The following is a 17658-nucleotide window of genomic DNA, read 5'->3' as shown; positions in this document are numbered from 1 at the left end:
TTTACTTCTTGCAATGAGGCCCACAGTCTCAGACTTTGAAAACTATTAAACTCTAAATTCACAGAGATAATATCTATATCCTCAAATTTCAAAAGTAAAAATACAATAATAATAATACTTCTACTTTAGCTACACACAAACCATCCATACTGCTGATGTTGTTTTTAATGTCCAGACTCTGTTTTCACTTTGGAGTCTGTTGACACCAGTTATAGCGACAGATGTGAAGGTCAAGGTCGGCATGTCGACAGGCAAAGTGCTTGAATGCTTTCCCATTGTTGTTTCTGCTGAGTTTTAAGTCATGATATCTATATTTCTTTGTTTTGGGGCTACATATGACATTCTTTATTGTGCAGTTGCAACCAAGAATCTCACTTCTACACTGAGAGCATATTATTGATGTAATACATGCGTTTGATGCCATTCGATTTGTGTGTGGGAACACATGAATATAATTCCCCTATAAGGGAGTAACATGTCCCAGTGGCTGCAAATCAATAGAGAAAATCTGCCCAACCACAGCGATGAGGATTAACTTGTTTGTGTGAGTGTGTTCCCCATTCATCTTATTTCCTAAGCTGAAACGATTTCTCAGAGACTTCAAAGACTTGCGTTGTACTCGGAGCTTCCACATTGCATTGGAACCAGTTTTACGTTTGACAACTGGATGCTTTCTTATCAAGCTCCGATACTGAAAACAATGTCACTGCTCTACATGTGTTGAGCTCTAGAAGAAATGTGCTATAGACGGAGGAGAAGTTTTACACCAGAACTTATTTTCCATTCCCTCAGAAATTATCATTAAACGTGGTTTCAAATGTTGACATAATGTTCCTTTGGTCTGTTAATGGCCTCCTTCATTTGAACACGTGCTGTGTGATACCGTCTTCTCTCTCTGGACTTCTTTAACATTTTACTAATTGTGTCACTACATAAATGACCTAATGCACAGACTGGCTTTATATATTGTTTAATTTCCTCTGTGTGGCTGTACAGACTGTGAACACTGTAGAAGGTGAAACTATGCCTGAAAAGATTAAGTGTTGGAGTACGACCACCAAGCATGCATGGCGAGAGGGTTATACACATTTAGAGGTTGTGTAAGAGCATGTAGTTCTCCATCTACGGTTATAATATGGAAATCACCAAATGTGGAGTTATGAAGATTGAACCTAAAAAGAAATTGTTTCACATTGATTAAGTAATTAATTAATTTCATTAATTAAGTAATTCATGTTAATTATAAGCCATTTTTAATTAAAAAATCATTCTAATCATAAAGCAATCAATATTGCTATATTAACAATGGATCAAATTACATAGTTCATACAAAGATGTTGCTTCAGATGATTTATCCAGAGAAAATGTGTTCCTTTCATCTGCAGTTCCCATAAGCTCAATCGAGTATTTTAGCATCTTTCAGTTTCTTGTTTTGATTTTATTTTCGTTTTCTGATGCAACGGCCAAGGACATAGGATGTTGTGTTCTATACAGAATGTAAATCCCTCTGAAGCTAATTTATGATTTGTTTTTTCTGCCGTTTATTTATTTATTTTGGATATAAGGATTTAACTGTGCTTTTGCAAAATACTGCCATTGAGTGGGTAAAAAAATCACAAATTAAATATCCATGCATTTCATAATAGTCCAGATGTTTCAACCAGTTGCAGAGCATATGGTTTCAGGCGGAGGTTACTGGAGCCCCTCCATCGCCCTGCTGTTTCCATGGAGAGAGGTGATCTTGTACGCTACATTAACTTATTGCGCATGCCAGCTGGGCCAACACAGTATGCTACACACGCACACACAGACACACAGACTCACACTGCATAGAATCTCTGTTTGACAGACCTAGAAAATGTAAGCTTTATTTTTAGTGCAATGTCTTATCTGACTTTTTTAAAAGTTCTTACACATTAGTGAACCAGGGTTTGAGGCTGTGGACACTGACATTTAAAAAGCCGTTCATTATTCAGAAGGGCCTGTTAGCGAGAGAACATCACTCAAGAAGACACAGAGTGGTGTGGGGCCATGTGGTCCCCGCAGAGGAAAACAGAAGTTTCCAGAGAGTTAGACATGAGAACCCAAAGCAAACATATGCTGAAACTACTTCGTAAGCTACAGTGCAAACCCCACCAAGGTTTTCATCACTCGCTCTGCAGGCTGAGACTGAAAAGGTCAGTTTCAGCCACCCATACAGGAATGACAGGCATGACTGAATAATGCAGTGAAATTCTGTAATTAATTGGGGACAGCAGAACAAAAAGTTGGCTCATGCATTTTTTATCAGCTTCCTTCATCATGTACACCTCATCCAGGGTCACTTGGCTGTCAAAGATAGAGTAAAGAAGCCAAATGTAACTGAGGAAGTTTAGAGCTTTATCCTTTTACCCAGCCACCCCTTATCTTTGCTCCTTAATCATGCTTTGGTCATATGAGATGGTTGAATGAGAAAGTGCAGTCTTGTTTAGAGGTAGCTGAGTCTGGTACAAACATTTTAAGTAATGCAAGTTATACTAAAGCAATTACCTGCCAGGAAAATTGCTTCTCTCTTGCATAGATTGTCTCCAAATATCTGTAATAATGTAATGGTAATGTAATCTTTGAATCATAGACCACCATTACGAGAAAGCATGTAGACGTTCAAACGGCAACAAACATGTTCTTGTATTTAAAATGTCGTGGTGTTTGAAGTCCCTTCTCTCTACGAAGGCAGGAGGAGAGCCGTGTGAACTGCCGCTTACAGCGGCTGCCAGTCTGAATAACAGTATTTTTTACCTTAATACAGATTAATCTTGATACAGAACCCAACACCTGAAAGCTACATGGACAAACAGTCAACAGCAGAGTTCAATTAACACAAGACCACCACCAGTCTCTCACCGTGGAGCACCACTTCTGCCATGGTAGACAGGCTAAATTAAAGAAAGTGTCAGGTTACTGTTATAGCACACTGCCTTGCATCATTTGGGATGAAGCTGGTGACACATTTAAGGTCCAGTGAATAATCATTTCCCATGGGTTTTTATAAAGGCTGCTCACATTATGTACCAGCAAAAATGTCAGCAGGAATATAGGCAGGTAGGTGTGAGAAATACTCAATGTTCTGACAGGTTTGAATAGCTCCTGCTCTTTAGCAAATAGAGGGAGAATGAAAAGCAAACAGGGTAGCTGTGTTTGTCATCTGCTGTTCTCATTTTATAGCTCACAATTAGACCGATATGAAAAGACAAATCCGCTTTAGATACAGTTGGGTCACTGATCAAGCCCCACACAGAGCTCATGATTATGTTGTTCCCCTGGTGTCCCCACCTTTAATGATTGTCACAGAGAAAGCCAGAACAGGGAGATTAGATATGCCCTTCACTTTGTTGTGACCCTCTCACCTTTCACCTGTGTGGACCACCTGTTGCATTATTAGGCATGACCAGAACCGTGAGAAACAGTCATGAGAAGTTCAGTTCAATTTCTGGATCGATGTATCCACCTAATCTTTTTAATTCATGTGCTACAGAATAACTAAAACCAAGGAAATCAATGATAGAAAGCATACCAATTGAAGATAGAGTATGTTTCTCTTTACTATGTGATGAATTTTGTCTGAAAAATAAGAAGCCCAGCATGAATTTACAAAGAAAACTGTGATGTTGTGATCTTTTCAACTACCCACAGAAATGTTGTGGTGTTTTGTTTTCAAAGGTGCGTAAACAAAGGGTTTTAGAAGGGCAATGCAGAAGAAGTGTGCTTCTTAATATAATACAGGGTGTTGCCCAACCTGATGAGGCCCAGATTGTGACATCTGATGAAGCCACCTCAGTGTTACATCTAGCACAGCCCCACCAGGGTTCTACTTTAGCACAATAATGGCACTTCTCTCCCATGGGGTCTCTATAAATAAATACGATTTCACACACATGTACACACACACACGCACACACACACACACACACACATTCATGAACAGAAACTGCTCATTTTTCAAAACCTTCTTATGCCTTTATAGAAACAAAATTTATTTTTCGTCTGTTATTTTCACATTCATTTTTCCATGAAACACACACACACACCTTTAAGTAGACACATTGATGTTGTATTTGTGTTGATTGTTTGTGGCATGCGGGAACTTTTTCATTGGACTGCATCAAACTGTTTGTTGGTTGTCTAATTTCCCAATTGCAGACTAATTAATAAAAGTAACATACTTGTGAATCCGACAGAGGAGGTTATGCAAAGTTTTTTCACACACAGAGAGAGACAGAAAAGGGTGTGAGAGCATGAGTGATACGGAGAGGTTTAGTGTTAGATAGACTGGAACTTCACTGATAGTTGTGGTTTTACAGAGCACTCAGTGCCCCTCAATATAGCTGGAAGTGCTGCCATATATTTTAATATTCATTTGTAATGTTAAGCACAGCAATTTGCTCGTCCCTGTCTTGTCTGGAGTTCGATAAAGGTCACTAATTAGCATGTTATAGCGTGTTTGTTTAAATTAATAATTAGCTTGTTATGTTTTTTTGGGGGCCCTATTGCTTTTAACCTGACACACCAGATGGTTTGTCTCAGAACATTCTGAGAGGCAGGCATTAGAAACTGTTTGGAAAAGAGGAGACATTAAAAAAAATACTTTGCATGGAACGGCCATAATTGCCAGTAGCTAAACACTGGATGCTGACTGGTTTAGACACTGGTGGTCCCGACACAAATGCAGCACATCAAACCTGCCAGTATTTATTTATTTTTTGCTGCGTAATATGTCTTGGCCCTTGGGGTGCAGCAACTTTCTCGATTTGCCGCTCTTGCACTGATAACTCTGACCCTGGCCAAACTCGTACCATTTATTAATTAGTGAGCTTTGGAGGTGTTGGTAGATGTATTTTTGTCTTGTGTGCATTTCATCCAAGAGCCCAGGGCTTGTTTGTACGTGTTACCTCATGGCTGCTATAATTGGTGCCTAATGGGTGTTTCATTTGCACTTAATGGCACAGAATAAATAGACTGAAGAATCTCAGAAAAATGTTTCCACAGAAAACCTGTAAGAGAAGGGTATAGACCTCCAGAGGCAGTTCTGCTGTACTTTCAACATCCACAAACTTGACTGCAGTTATTAGACAAGAATAGAATGAATAATAGGCTCCTCGTGAGCAAAAATAGTGCAAAGATCATAGATTCTCTACATGGCTAAAAATCCCACACTTAAAATAGAAATACCATCAGACTACCAGACCTGTCTGGATGATACACTGTGCTGTATTAATGTTTGTGTGCACTCTATTTACAGTATCACAAACTGTATGTGGGTGTCTGTATTTATTGTTGCTTGTCTGATTAAGCAAGAGAGAGAGACACAATGTGGAAAAGAAAAGCTTTTCTGGGTCAACACTGACAAGAATTGCACCGGATTTTGCTTCTGTTTAAAACTGAATATAAGGCCATATTTTCTATCTTTCAGAATGTCTGCTGTATTGAGTAGTCAACTGTGAATTTCGTCAGGTTGCAAAGTTTACAAGTAACTTTGGTAATGGGATGACGGACACACTCAGTGCGTTTACATGCAATCGAATTATTGGCTTAGTCGGACTGAAATCGAATTATCCGTTTCATGTAAACACCTTAGTCGGACTATGTGCGGTCCGACTTCGGTCCGATTAACACCCCTGGATAGCTCGGTCCGATCCAGTTGATAATTCGACTCTCGCGGCATGTAACTCTGAATTCGATTAGGAACTGGACTTTGCGTCTTTGCGCATGCTCGAGATCCCGCCGCCCTCCTCCCTCCCTCCCATGTCGTGACCCGAAGTCGAAAGAGACGATAAATTAAATTCTCCGTGTACCTTCGGCGACGGCGTCTTCTCTCCGTTATCAACTCAGCCAATAGCGCCATTTGCATTCGCTGTACTCCTATTAACACCATGGAAGAATAGTAGAGGGATGTAACTTCGCCTTGCTCTCTGTTCGCCATCTTTCTCGAAATGTTGTTGTTGGTGGTGGTGAAGAGGTCAAGCGGAAATGGCTGTATCACCACGAGTTGTAATGAAAACAGCGCCGCCTATCGTATCGGATATGACATGCTTTCGGCCAATGATTCGAATTACTCACTGCCATGTATATTGGGATAACAGCTGATCCCACAAAAGATAGCATAGTCCGACTAAAGCAAGATTCGAATTATACCATCATGTAAACGCACTGAATGTGAGTCAGCCGTAGAGTGATGGACATTCAAGTGAGAAAAGCAAAAGTCTTGAACATATGTAGAATCTGGTGTGAACACATGGTGATGTGAGAAAGGATCAAAGCCACATCCTTGCAATATTTGTTGATGCTAATTATGCAAGACTCCTCTGGTGTGCTGACTGAAGATAAACGAATGCTCATTTGTTGTAATCAGTGGCGGCTCGTCCATAGGGGGCGCTAGTGCGCCGCCCCTCTTAAAATTTGGAGATGAAAAAAAAAGAAGAAAAATAAATAAAAAAATCCTGTCAAAAAACATTATATGCCAAATCATTTAAATAGTAAATATACCGTGTTGACGCGCTAAATGTGTGTGGGAGACCGTAAGCCCCTGTCAACAACCACTTAAGTTAATGTGAAAAAATATAATATATCGCCATTATCACGGAGAGAAGCCCCTCCCCTTTTTCGAGGCGCTGTTCTAATGTGTGTGTACGGCATCGAGAAAACATTTCAGTCGTTTTGGCAATGACCGGCTTCACATTGGCGGATGAAACCGGGAATCTTGGTGCGCACAAATGTGCGCACCAAGATTGGATTATTCGGCAGATCAGAGACCCGTATGTTCCCTCAGCCCATAGAGCAGTGTTGCCAGGTCCGCGGTTTTCCTGCGGAATCGGGCCACTTTTGAAGTGTTGCGCGGATTGATTTTTTGTCCTTGGTTCGGGTAGACCTATTTTGCATGCAAATTACATGAATATCTTTAAATAGAAATCCATATTTTAAATGAAATAATTTATTCATACCCAAATCCTACCAAACTGACTCCAGATCAGCACGTACACACATTTTATTTATGATAATATACTGTATAATTACACAAGGCCATTTTAGGACCTAGGTGAAATAACTTGAGGGAAAACTGCTTTTAATGCTGGCAAACTAAACATATGTTGTTACTTTGTAGATATTACAATACATTTGGCAATGATAGCAATGCTGTTGGACTTTAAAAGCAGTGTATATGGTTTGGCACGGGCATATTTTGAGTTCTGATATTGGGCTGGTTTTTGGGCTGGTTTTGATTGGCCATTGGGCTGGTTTTGTCACACAGACCTGGCAACCCTGCTCACAATGGTTTTATATTGCTGAGGGTGAGTTGAGTGAAAACGATGTTGCACTATTTTGGCTATATTCTTTTATAAAAATTAACCGTTTATGTTACATACAGTAATGGTCGCAAATACGATCACGGCGTCCAGCTGTCGTGTCATTGAGACCGTCAACATATACGTTTGGTGGCGGTCTCATTGAGCCACTTTGGCACCGTTTGTTTAGCTACATCCGGTCGCCCCGACGTATATTTTCCTTGTGTAAATTGTGTTTTGCGTGTCTAGGAAGTGGAAGTGCAGAGACAGATCAGAAGGCAAATGTGTGTGTTGTGTTGTCTTCTGCAGGTATGTGTTTCCCTTTTGTTCAAAGTTAGAATTTTCTCTGTTTCTGCTGAAATGACTCTAGCTCATGTAGTTATTTATTTTGTCCATTAGGGGTCTCTGTTTTCCCCTTGTATGTTACATGTCATGGTTTTTGATGAGAATTGTTATTATTTAGATTGAATGTGGTCCTGTCATCCATGGACAATGGTTTTATTTTGCTGAGGGAAGTGGAAGTGCAGAGACAGATCAGAAGGCAAATGTGTGTGTTCTGTTGTCTTCTGCAGAATAAATAAATGCTGGGAAAATCCACCATCTGAGCCGACTTCTTCCATGCCCGTTCCACATCTGTTACATCTGCTCTGAACCTCTTTCATGTGAGGGTGAAACTCTTTTATTTTGCAAACCTCTAAAACCCAACCCAATGTTTCTTAAAGAATTCTGCTCTGAACCTCTCATGCCCAAAGTTACAGTGTGTTGATAGTTGTTATTGGACAGTGTTGAGCACGCTGTGTTCTTGAAATAAAGCTTTGGTTTTTACAATATTCTACTCAAAACCTCTTTTCTTCTCATTGTTGAGTGCTATTTAAACCGCGTCGCCCAACTGCGCCCCCCCAAAAAAAAATTTCACCAGCCGCCACTGGTTGTAATTACATTCTGGAGTGAGCTTTCAGAGAACTGTAGATGAGCCATACAAGACGTAGGTGATCACCCTATTTGGCACATGACTACCTCAGGAGCCGCTGAAAGCAGAACACCTCCTCAGGTAGCTCACCTTTGACCCTGTGGTGGACACATGCAAGTGATTCTTTTTATAAAGAATCCCGGAAAGGTCAGAATATGAATGCTGTCCTTCACATACCCCACTGTGTAAGACTAAGAGCCAGTGTAGCTGATAGTCTGGCAGTGCAAAGTGGGTGTATTGTGTGAGTTTCAATCACTATCCCACTCATCTTCAGGCAACTGTCCCAGGAGTCTCTGTTCTCCCCAGTCTCTCATTTCTCACACTCCTTCCTCCACCTACCACCAGAACCTAGTCACAAGCCCCTTACCTTTGTTTGGTGTGAGATATAGGTCACAGCAGTTTATATGCATGTTGGTCTTAAATGGGCCAAGTAGGAGAGAAGAGGATATGGGTCACAGGTTGAAGGTTATGACATTGTGGAAGGTGAGTTAGCATCAGGGGTGAAAATGGCATACAGTTCATGGTCTGTTACTCTCTCTCATTATGCTCACGCTTACCACAACTCCATGTTTCATCCTACTGTGTGTTGGAGGTCCTGTACTCTCTCCACTATATTTTGCTAAACCATCTTTTTGAAAACGATCGCCTGGCAACGCCATCCTGTCTGTAACAGCTATCTCTCAAACAAACCACCGCCGGCAACTCCACTCCCACGAGATCAGAAGCCGAATGTCGACGGGTCCTGTGTCAACTGAGCAGCGTGATATAATTTGAAAGAGTTAGTGATCTGTGGGGAACTTGACTCCCATGTCGTTACATTAACACATTGTGTGGTTCCAGATGCAGCCCTGAACACAGAAACACAGACTCATCTGTGACAGTTTGGAAAGTTTCACTGTGTGCCAAGGCCCGAGGCTGAGGAGTGAGGCAATGAAGAGTTGAGTTCACTGGCCACTGGATGAATTGATTGATTGTTTAATCGACCATTGGCTAAACCATGCAACCCAAATAAATGTCACACATGTCAAGCTAGCCGGCAGCTGTTGATATTGTCGGCTGAAATCCAGCTGTAGTTGTTTAGCTAGCTGACAAATTCAGCTAACATCAGCTTGATGAATTGGTAGAAAAAAGTGTCTCCAGCTGACCTTTAAATATTTTTAACTTATTTTACAGCATGAATTTTATAAAAGAGTCCTTAAATATGCAATAATGGTTACATTATAGCCTATTGTACCAAAAGACTGAGACTAAGCTAATAGTTCAGCATCCTTCATTTTCTATATATACAGGTATATATCTTCTAAACAGTGGTAAAACTACATGGTGGATGTGTGTAACCCCACAAAACAATGTAGTTTGATTTGGAAGTGACGCTCAGTTACTGAAAGTTGTCAGCTAAAGTAAGCCACAAATGCTGGTGATTTACAGGTTAGCCTATGTTTGATCAAAGAAACACAAAGTTTGATTAATTTATTAGACTTTTGCTTCTGTTTTGTTTTTGGAAAGGCTGAAAAAAAGACATTATCCTCCAATATCCACCATTACTGCAGCTCCAACCACAATGCTTCAGCATGCAGATAAATATAAACTGTGCCTGGCATGCAATAAAAACAAATCCCAAAACGAGTCATTACAATAGACACTACTATGTGTTCTATGTTAACAGGACATTGACAGGACTTTGACACATATACTGTATATAACCTCCTCCCCTTTTCAGAGCTTCGAGAAAATTAGACGAGCAGGCTGCTCATTAAAGGCTCTTCCTAAACCCTCTGCCCCGATCAAAATCCGTATTAGAAATCCCAGGGCTATCCCATGGAGAACTTGACTCTGTGGATAATGCTGACAAAAGCCAAATCTCTACGGATTTGCTTTCTAATCTTTGTGGATCTCTCACTCTCTGTCTAATGCCAAAAAGTGATGAAAGAAATGCATTCAATTCTTGTTGTGAAACATACTCCCTATGAACATCGAGGATCTTTCACAGAGAAAGATTTAGTCAATTGCTATCTTGCATTTTTATTAGATTGTAAATGAAAAACCTTTTTTCCTCGTGGATAAATAAATATACATATAATATACAGACTATGAAATATTTTGCAAATGGAATTAATCATTAATTATATATGATGGGACCATATTAAAAGTGACCTGAATACAATCAAGAATATCCAATGGTTGAAAGTGTATAAATAAAGGTATATAGCTCAAATAGGACAACACAACCTTGAACATGGATTAATTTAGGAAGTGTTGGTGCAGCTGATTTGGTGTAAGTAAAGTGAGACAGTTTAGGTCCTTAGCACTAAAAGACAATGGTGAGCATCTAACGTGCTCAGTTTATACATTAGACACTAAGGTGGAAATTGGTTTTGGACTGGGGAGGAACAGGAAATAAGGTTTGCTTGAATGATTAAAGAGTAACCATGAAACCAAAATGAATAGCACCCAAATGGTGTGGAAGTGACCGGAGAAAGTAAAGGAGATGAATTCACTGATTTGGGAATAATGACAGGAATAAACGGTCACGTGGGCAATGACAGAGAAACCTGGCGGGGAGTGATTGGGAGGAACGGCTTGCCCGATCTGAAGCCGAGCGATGTTGGACACCTGTGCTTGCCACGGCTTGTCCATAACGAACACCCTGTTCGAACATAAGGTGGCTCATAAGTGTACTTGGTACCAGAACACCTTAGGCCGGAGATCAATGATCGACTTTGTAATCGTATCATCTGATCTGCGGCCATATGTCTTTGGACACTCGGGTGAAGAGAGGAGCAGAGCTGTCAACTGATCACCACCTGATGGTGAGTTGGATCAGATGGCGGGGGAGTCAGCTAGAAAGACCTGGCAAGTCCAAACGTGTAGTGCGGGTGAACTGGGAACGTCTGGTCGAGGACCCTGTCTGGGAGGTCTTCAACTCCCACCTCCGGATGAACTTCTCACACATCCCGAGGGAGGTTGGGGACATGGAATCCGAGTGGATCACGTTCAAAGTCTCTATTGTGGAAGCGGCCGACAGGAGCTGTGGTCGAAGGTCATCGGTGCCTGTCGTGGCGGCAACCCAAGAACCCGGTGGTGGACACTGGGGGTCAGGGAAGCCGTCAAGCTGAAGGAGGCCAGGCCCAGGGGTCTCCTGAAGCAGCTGACAGGTACCGGCAGGCCAGAAGGGCTGTAGGTACGGTGGTCGCAGATGCAAAAACTCGGGCATGGGAGGAGTTCGGGGAGGCCATGGAGAAGGACTTTCGGTTGGCCTCAAGGAGGTTCTGGCAAACTGTCCAACGGCTCAGGAAGGGAAAGCAGGGTCTACCCCAGGCTTTTCTCAGCGTGGCGGGGGGGGGGGGGGGGGTGGCTGCTGGACGGTGGATAGAACACTTGAGGAACTCCTAAATCTGGCCAACATGTCCCCTCTAGAAGGGGTAGTGCCTGTAGACTTGGGGGGTTGCACCAATATCCCTGGCAGAGGCCGCTAAGGTTGTTAAAAAACTCCTTGGTGGCAAGGCGCCGGGGGTGGATGAGATCCGCCCTGAGATGCTGAAGGTGCTGGACATTGTTGGGCTGTCTTGGCTGACACGCCTCTTCAATGTCGCGTGGGGGTCAGGAACAGTGCCCTTGGACTGTCAGACTCGGGTGGTGGTTCCCATTTTCAAAAAGGGGGACCGGAGAGTGTGCTCGAACTATCGTGGTATCACACTTCTCAGCCTCCTGGGGAAAGTTTATGCCAGGGTGCTGGAAAGGAGGCTCCGACCGCTGGTCGAACCTCAGATTCAAGACCAGCAGTCTGGATTCCGTCCCAGTCGTGGAACTGTGGACCAGCTCTTCACCCTCGCAAGAATCCTCGAGGGGTCCTGGGAGTTTACCCAACCAGTCTACATGTACTTTGTGGACTTGGAGAAGGCTTTTGACCGGGTCCCTCTGGAATTGTTGTTGGGGGTGCTGCGGGAGTATGGGGTTCCGGACCCGTTGCTACGGGCTATCCGGTCTCTGTATGCCTGCAGTAGGAGCTGTGTTCGCATCCTCAGCATTAAGTCAGACACATTCCCGGTGGGTGTTGGTCTCCGCCAGGGCTGCCCTTTATCACCGGTCCTGTTTGTGATTGTAATGGACAGGATATCTCTTGGGGGTGGAGCAGGTCAGGTTTGGGGGTCTCGGGATCGCCTCTCTGCTGTTTGCAGATGATGTGGTCCTGTTAGCATCCTCAGACCATGACCTCCGGCACTCACTCGGGCGTTTTACAGCCGAGTGTGAAGCGGCAGGGATGAGAGTCAGCACCTCCAAATCTGAGGCCATGGTGCTCTGCCGGAAACCGGTGGATTACTCCCGCCAGGTGGGGACAGAGTGCCTGCCCCAAAGCAAAGGAGTTCAAGTATCTCGGGGTCTTGTTCACGAGTAAGGGGAAGATGGAGCGGGAGATCGACCGGTGGATCGGTGCGGCTGCAGCAGTAAAACAGGCGCTGTACCGGTACGTCTTGGTGAAGAGAGAGCTCAGCTGAGCTGAAAGGCAAAGCTCTCAATTTACTGGTTAGTCTACGTTCCAATCCTCACCTATGGTCACAAACTTTGGGTAGTGACCGAAAGAACGAGGTCGCGAATAAAAGCGGCTGAAATGAGTTTCCTCCGTAGGGTGGCCGGGCTCAGCCTTAGAGATAGGGTAAGGAGCTCGGACATCAGGAGGGAGCTTGGAGTCGAGCCGCTACTCCTTCGCATCGAAAGGAGTCAGCTGAGGTGGTTCGGGCATCTGATTCGGATGCCTCCTGGACGCCTCCCGTTAGAGGTTTTCCAGGCACATCCAACTGGGAGGAGACCCCGTGGAAGAACCAGGACACGCTGGAGGGATTACATCTCCCGGCTGACCTGTGAACGCCTCGGGATCCCCCAGAATGAGCTGGAGAATGTTGCGGGTGAGAGGGAAGTCTGGGTCAACCTGCTGCCCCCGCGACCCGACCCCGGAATAAGCGGTTGAAAATGGATGGATGAATGGACAGGAATAAAGAGAGAAGATGGCTGGTTAAATACTGTAGGCATGTGTTTGGAGTGTCACTGAGATGTGTCAGCGTGGCAGAGATGTGGCAGAGTCAGCGACAGCTTCTCTTATTCTTTTAGATCAGGAAGAAAACTGACTTACTAATTCAATGTGCCAAGAGCATCAGAAATGTGAATGTGTCACTTTATTGACCCCGTCTGGATTGTCTTTTCACTTGCAGCCAATAAACAAGTCCCAGCTACAGCAGCCACTTCAGCAGGGTGGATACTTGTCAACATGGAAAAATAGGATGTCTGTAACCAACAGGATTGTGTTCAGCCTCACTTTGATTCATGAAACACTCCAAAAATCAAAAATGCACGAGCAGCAGACGTGTCAGATTAGTAGATGAGCAGGAAGGATAACAGCTGCCATTTAAAAAAGATCCTTGATTGATGATTTGTACTAAGCAAATAAGTTATTTACTCAAAACAAACTACTGTCTGTTTACTCAACCTACAGTCAGGTTTGATCTTTAATGGGGGCTGCATGTGGCGAGGAACTGGAAGTGAGATCAGATAAGGTAAACAAAGGGTCAAGAGAAGCAGAAGGAGAATGGCTAAGTGTATTTTAATCTGTGATCAGAATCTCCATGTATGGCAGTGATTGGCTCGGCCAGCGTGCTTGGCTGTCGGCCAGTTTACAGCAGGCCTGGATGAATACAGGTAGTGTGTGGAGCATCAGGCACCAGTCTGACATGTGTTTAGCAGTGAGTGTCACTCTCCACTTGAGCTCCATACCTGTGAAACGAGAGCACATAATTAGACAGACAAAATAGTGTGTGCTGTTTCCAGTTTACTTAAACTCAATGTGACACCTTCGGCTGCCTTTTTGTCTGATGAACAGCTTGAAACCTCAAAACATGTCACGTGTAATCGCACAAGACAAAGAAAAGTAGCTCATTCTCACACTTGAGAAGCTGGAGCTAGGGTATGTTTGACACACAAAGTACTGAAACAAAGAATACACATCTGTCAATACATATGTCAATCAATACACATCTGTCAATCTACAAACCAATTAATCGACAAATCATTTCAGCTCGAGTGTGAATATTTTTCTTGTAATTTGTTGCAGGAGCTTGAACTTTTTCCCTATTCAATTACATTAAAGCTGTGCCGGCTTTTAGGAACTCACCTCTCCATATTACCAGAAGTGCAAGAACCTTTTCCCACTGTGATGATCATATATCTGCTGGCCCCACTTTTCTGAGTACTGTTTTTGTGAATGCCTTGCTGCATCTGTTATGCAAAAGCTAAAGAGCCTCACGTCACCAATGAAACAATCAGCTGAGCTGTTTGCCATGGCAGTCTCCCTTTGAGAAGAACCGTGTGCACCATTTGCTGCTGTCTGCCAATATATATGTGTGTTTGTGCACTTGCACCCGGTGTAAGAGGGAAAAATGTATGTGTGAGAGAGGAGAAAGAAGATAGTGTGAAAGAGGCAGAGAGGGTAAGCCTGTGTTTACTTTCCTCCTTCATTATTACAACATGCCAACTAATCCCACTGTATTCTGCATTGATGGAGCCAGCCCTGCTTTTGATCCCCAGTGTGCAAATCCTGCTTCAGTCATTCATGCAGATCACACGCGTCCGCCTGCCATTGTGTACATTTGCCATATGTTGTGACAGCCAGATGAACTTTTCTGTCTCATTTCAATCTCGGTCTACAGCATGACTGAACGGCCCCGACGTACGCCGGAAGCCGCCCGTTAAGTATGTAGCGCTAAGTATAGTATGTTCCCATTCTGCCCTCTTGTTAATTTTAGACTGCATTGAAAGGCTCTATCACCAAAGTCAGTTATAATAGATGTTTTATTTTTGTATCTCAGGCGTCTAAGCTCAGAGTGAATGTTTATTTTTCAATTGTTGTGAATGTCAGACAGACTCTGTGTCTTTCCTTCTTTCTTTTTTACTTTCTTGGTGAAGTTGAAGGACATAAAACCAATTGTGTTTTATTGCTCTATTTCAGACATTGATTATTATTAACTTTGTTTTAAACATTTCATTAAGGTGTTTTAGAAAGTAGGTCACTTCTGAAGTTTATTTTTCTGCCTGTTTCCTGAGGGCCCTTTAGTGCTTGCACATCCCAGCTGCATACATTATACGCTGCACTTCAAACATCTTTCTTCTCTTGGTCTATTTTCACATTACGTATCTCTAACCTTGCTTTATGCTGACAAGGAGCAGGTCTCAGAGTGCATTGGCCTCCAGAGTAAAAAGTACAGTTGGGGAGGAATGAAAAGGACCGGGAAATATTTGGCGGACTGACACTGTTGTATAGGAGATATCATGCTAGAGACCCACTGTACATACGGACACACACACACACACACACACACACACATACGTGTAGAGAGCTGTTGTCGTAAGTGCTGGTCAGGCAGTATGTTTTTAAACTGCCCTTCCACCTCAGACTGAATCATTGAAGAGGAAACTCAGTTCAACACGGGTATTTCACTTCTACAGAATGACAAATAGATGGACAATTTCATTTTGCAAAAAAAAGAAAAAGCAACAGAAGATCTGGAAAGACTACATCTAAAGTGTCCATGCTGTTAGACTGAGTTTGGATATGTGGTGCTGTGTCAGTGCTTTTAAAACAAGACTGAAGGCCATTTTCATTTGGGTGCATTCTGGTTTCTTATCACAGATTTTTATACAAAGCAGACAATGTTGAATGGGGCACAGTGTCAGTGGATCTGACATTACGACTTATCATTTCAATCATCAGATGCTTTCACAGAAATGTCTTCCTATTCAGACGGAGAGGGAGATGGCCATCACATGCTTTAATGGAGACGAAAAGTTACAGCGAGAGAAAAGGTGTAGAAAGAGATTTTGCCAGACAGACGGTCTTGCACCTTTTTCTACAATTGCAACCTGGTGTGTTTGTTGTCATGGCTACACCGAGTGGTGGGCTTGCGCACTAGGACTAGTTAAGATTATTTCAGTTTTCTTGCATTAGCAATTTTATAGGTGAATACAGACCGATGAAATGTGACAGAACAGAATTATTCTGCTGCAATAATGAAATTGTCAGAAAACTTCCCAAAATCCATGAAGGCTACTGCAGTAAGTGCAGATCAATACAAAACATATCAAGAGATGCAAGTTCAGCTCTCAAATGACAATTCATTAAAGGACATGAGCCATCATGTTGAGGGAACGATGCTTTGTTGCTGAGAGCGAAATGACAAGATTAATACCACCCTTATGTGTGTTAAATAGGAAGCTGTTGGTTAGCTTAGCATACAGATTGGTTATATCTTCTTTCTCTGTTTTATCTGAAGAAAACATTGGTGTTTCTTGGAGGATTTGACAGAGTTAGGCTAGTGGTTTTCATGCTACTGTGGATCAGTGGTGGGACTGTGGGTCAGTGGTTAGCAGGTCAGTCTTTCAATCAGAGGGTTGGCGGTTCAATCCCCGCCCTAGTTGTGTAACAGTTTAGCTCCACGCCTTCCTTTTTGTAATAGTTGTTTTCATCCTGTCACACCATCTCGTCAATCCAACTCCCCTCACCTGCCTCTGATCTCTCCCTCGTTAGTCCCTCATTCCCTTCACCTGGTCCTCACGCCCTTCTCACCTGCAGCCCATCCCCTCATTAGTCCCTCACTATTTAGCTCCCTCACTTCCACTTGTCCTCTGCCAGATTGTCTTGTGTTTTCGTGCCAAGTTCTCCAGTGTTATTAGAGTATATTCCTGACCTGCCTGTTCTGACCCTGCCTGCCTGCCCTGACCTCTGATTCTCTGCCCTGCCCCTTTTTGGACTTGTTTGCTTCGTCGACTGATCTCCCGGTTTTGACCCAGCCTGTTTCCAACCAAAGACAGTATTCTTTGTGACTCCTGTCTGAGTTGTGCTTTTGGGTCCACTCTAATAGCGCCGTGACAAGTTGATATGTCCTTGAGCAAGACACTTTACCCTGAATTGCTCCCTGTAGCTGTGTCTACTACGGTGTATGAACTATGTTTGTAAATCGCTTTGGATAAAAGCATCAGCTAAATGACATGTAATGTATCCTGAGCTAACTCGTTAAGCTTCTTATTTATCATACAAATCATCAAACCCAAAATGCCCCTTTTTGTCTTTCTTTGAGCTCCTTGTAGCCACTAACCATCTCTTCCTTTATCAAGACTCATCATAACTATGCAAGCTAAACTACTCGCTGTATTTTCATACCTAAAGGATATCGTGCGCACTATTGATCTTCTCATCCAACTCTAGGCAAGAATGTGAATAAGCATATTTCCCAACATGTCAAATTATTCCCCTATCATAGGGTACAATACCTTTTAATGTGATTACACTTGAGCATCAGCCTTATCCGTATTGAATGTCATCAA

At 42.9% G+C, this 17658-nt stretch overlaps 1 protein-coding gene across 1 annotated transcript in view; it reads left to right on the top strand.

The window, feature by feature from the left end:
- LOC130207933 (potassium voltage-gated channel subfamily B member 1-like) overlaps positions 1–17658 on the top strand; it is a 40016-nt gene that overhangs the window by 11830 nt on the left and 10528 nt on the right.

The sequence above is a fragment of the Pseudoliparis swirei genome, chromosome 18, assembly GCF_029220125.1.
Source record: "Pseudoliparis swirei isolate HS2019 ecotype Mariana Trench chromosome 18, NWPU_hadal_v1, whole genome shotgun sequence".
In the NCBI taxonomy this organism is placed as follows: Eukaryota; Metazoa; Chordata; class Actinopteri; order Perciformes; family Liparidae; genus Pseudoliparis; species Pseudoliparis swirei.
Note: the sequence above shows the minus strand (reverse complement) of the source record. Positions and strands in the feature narration are given on the sequence as shown.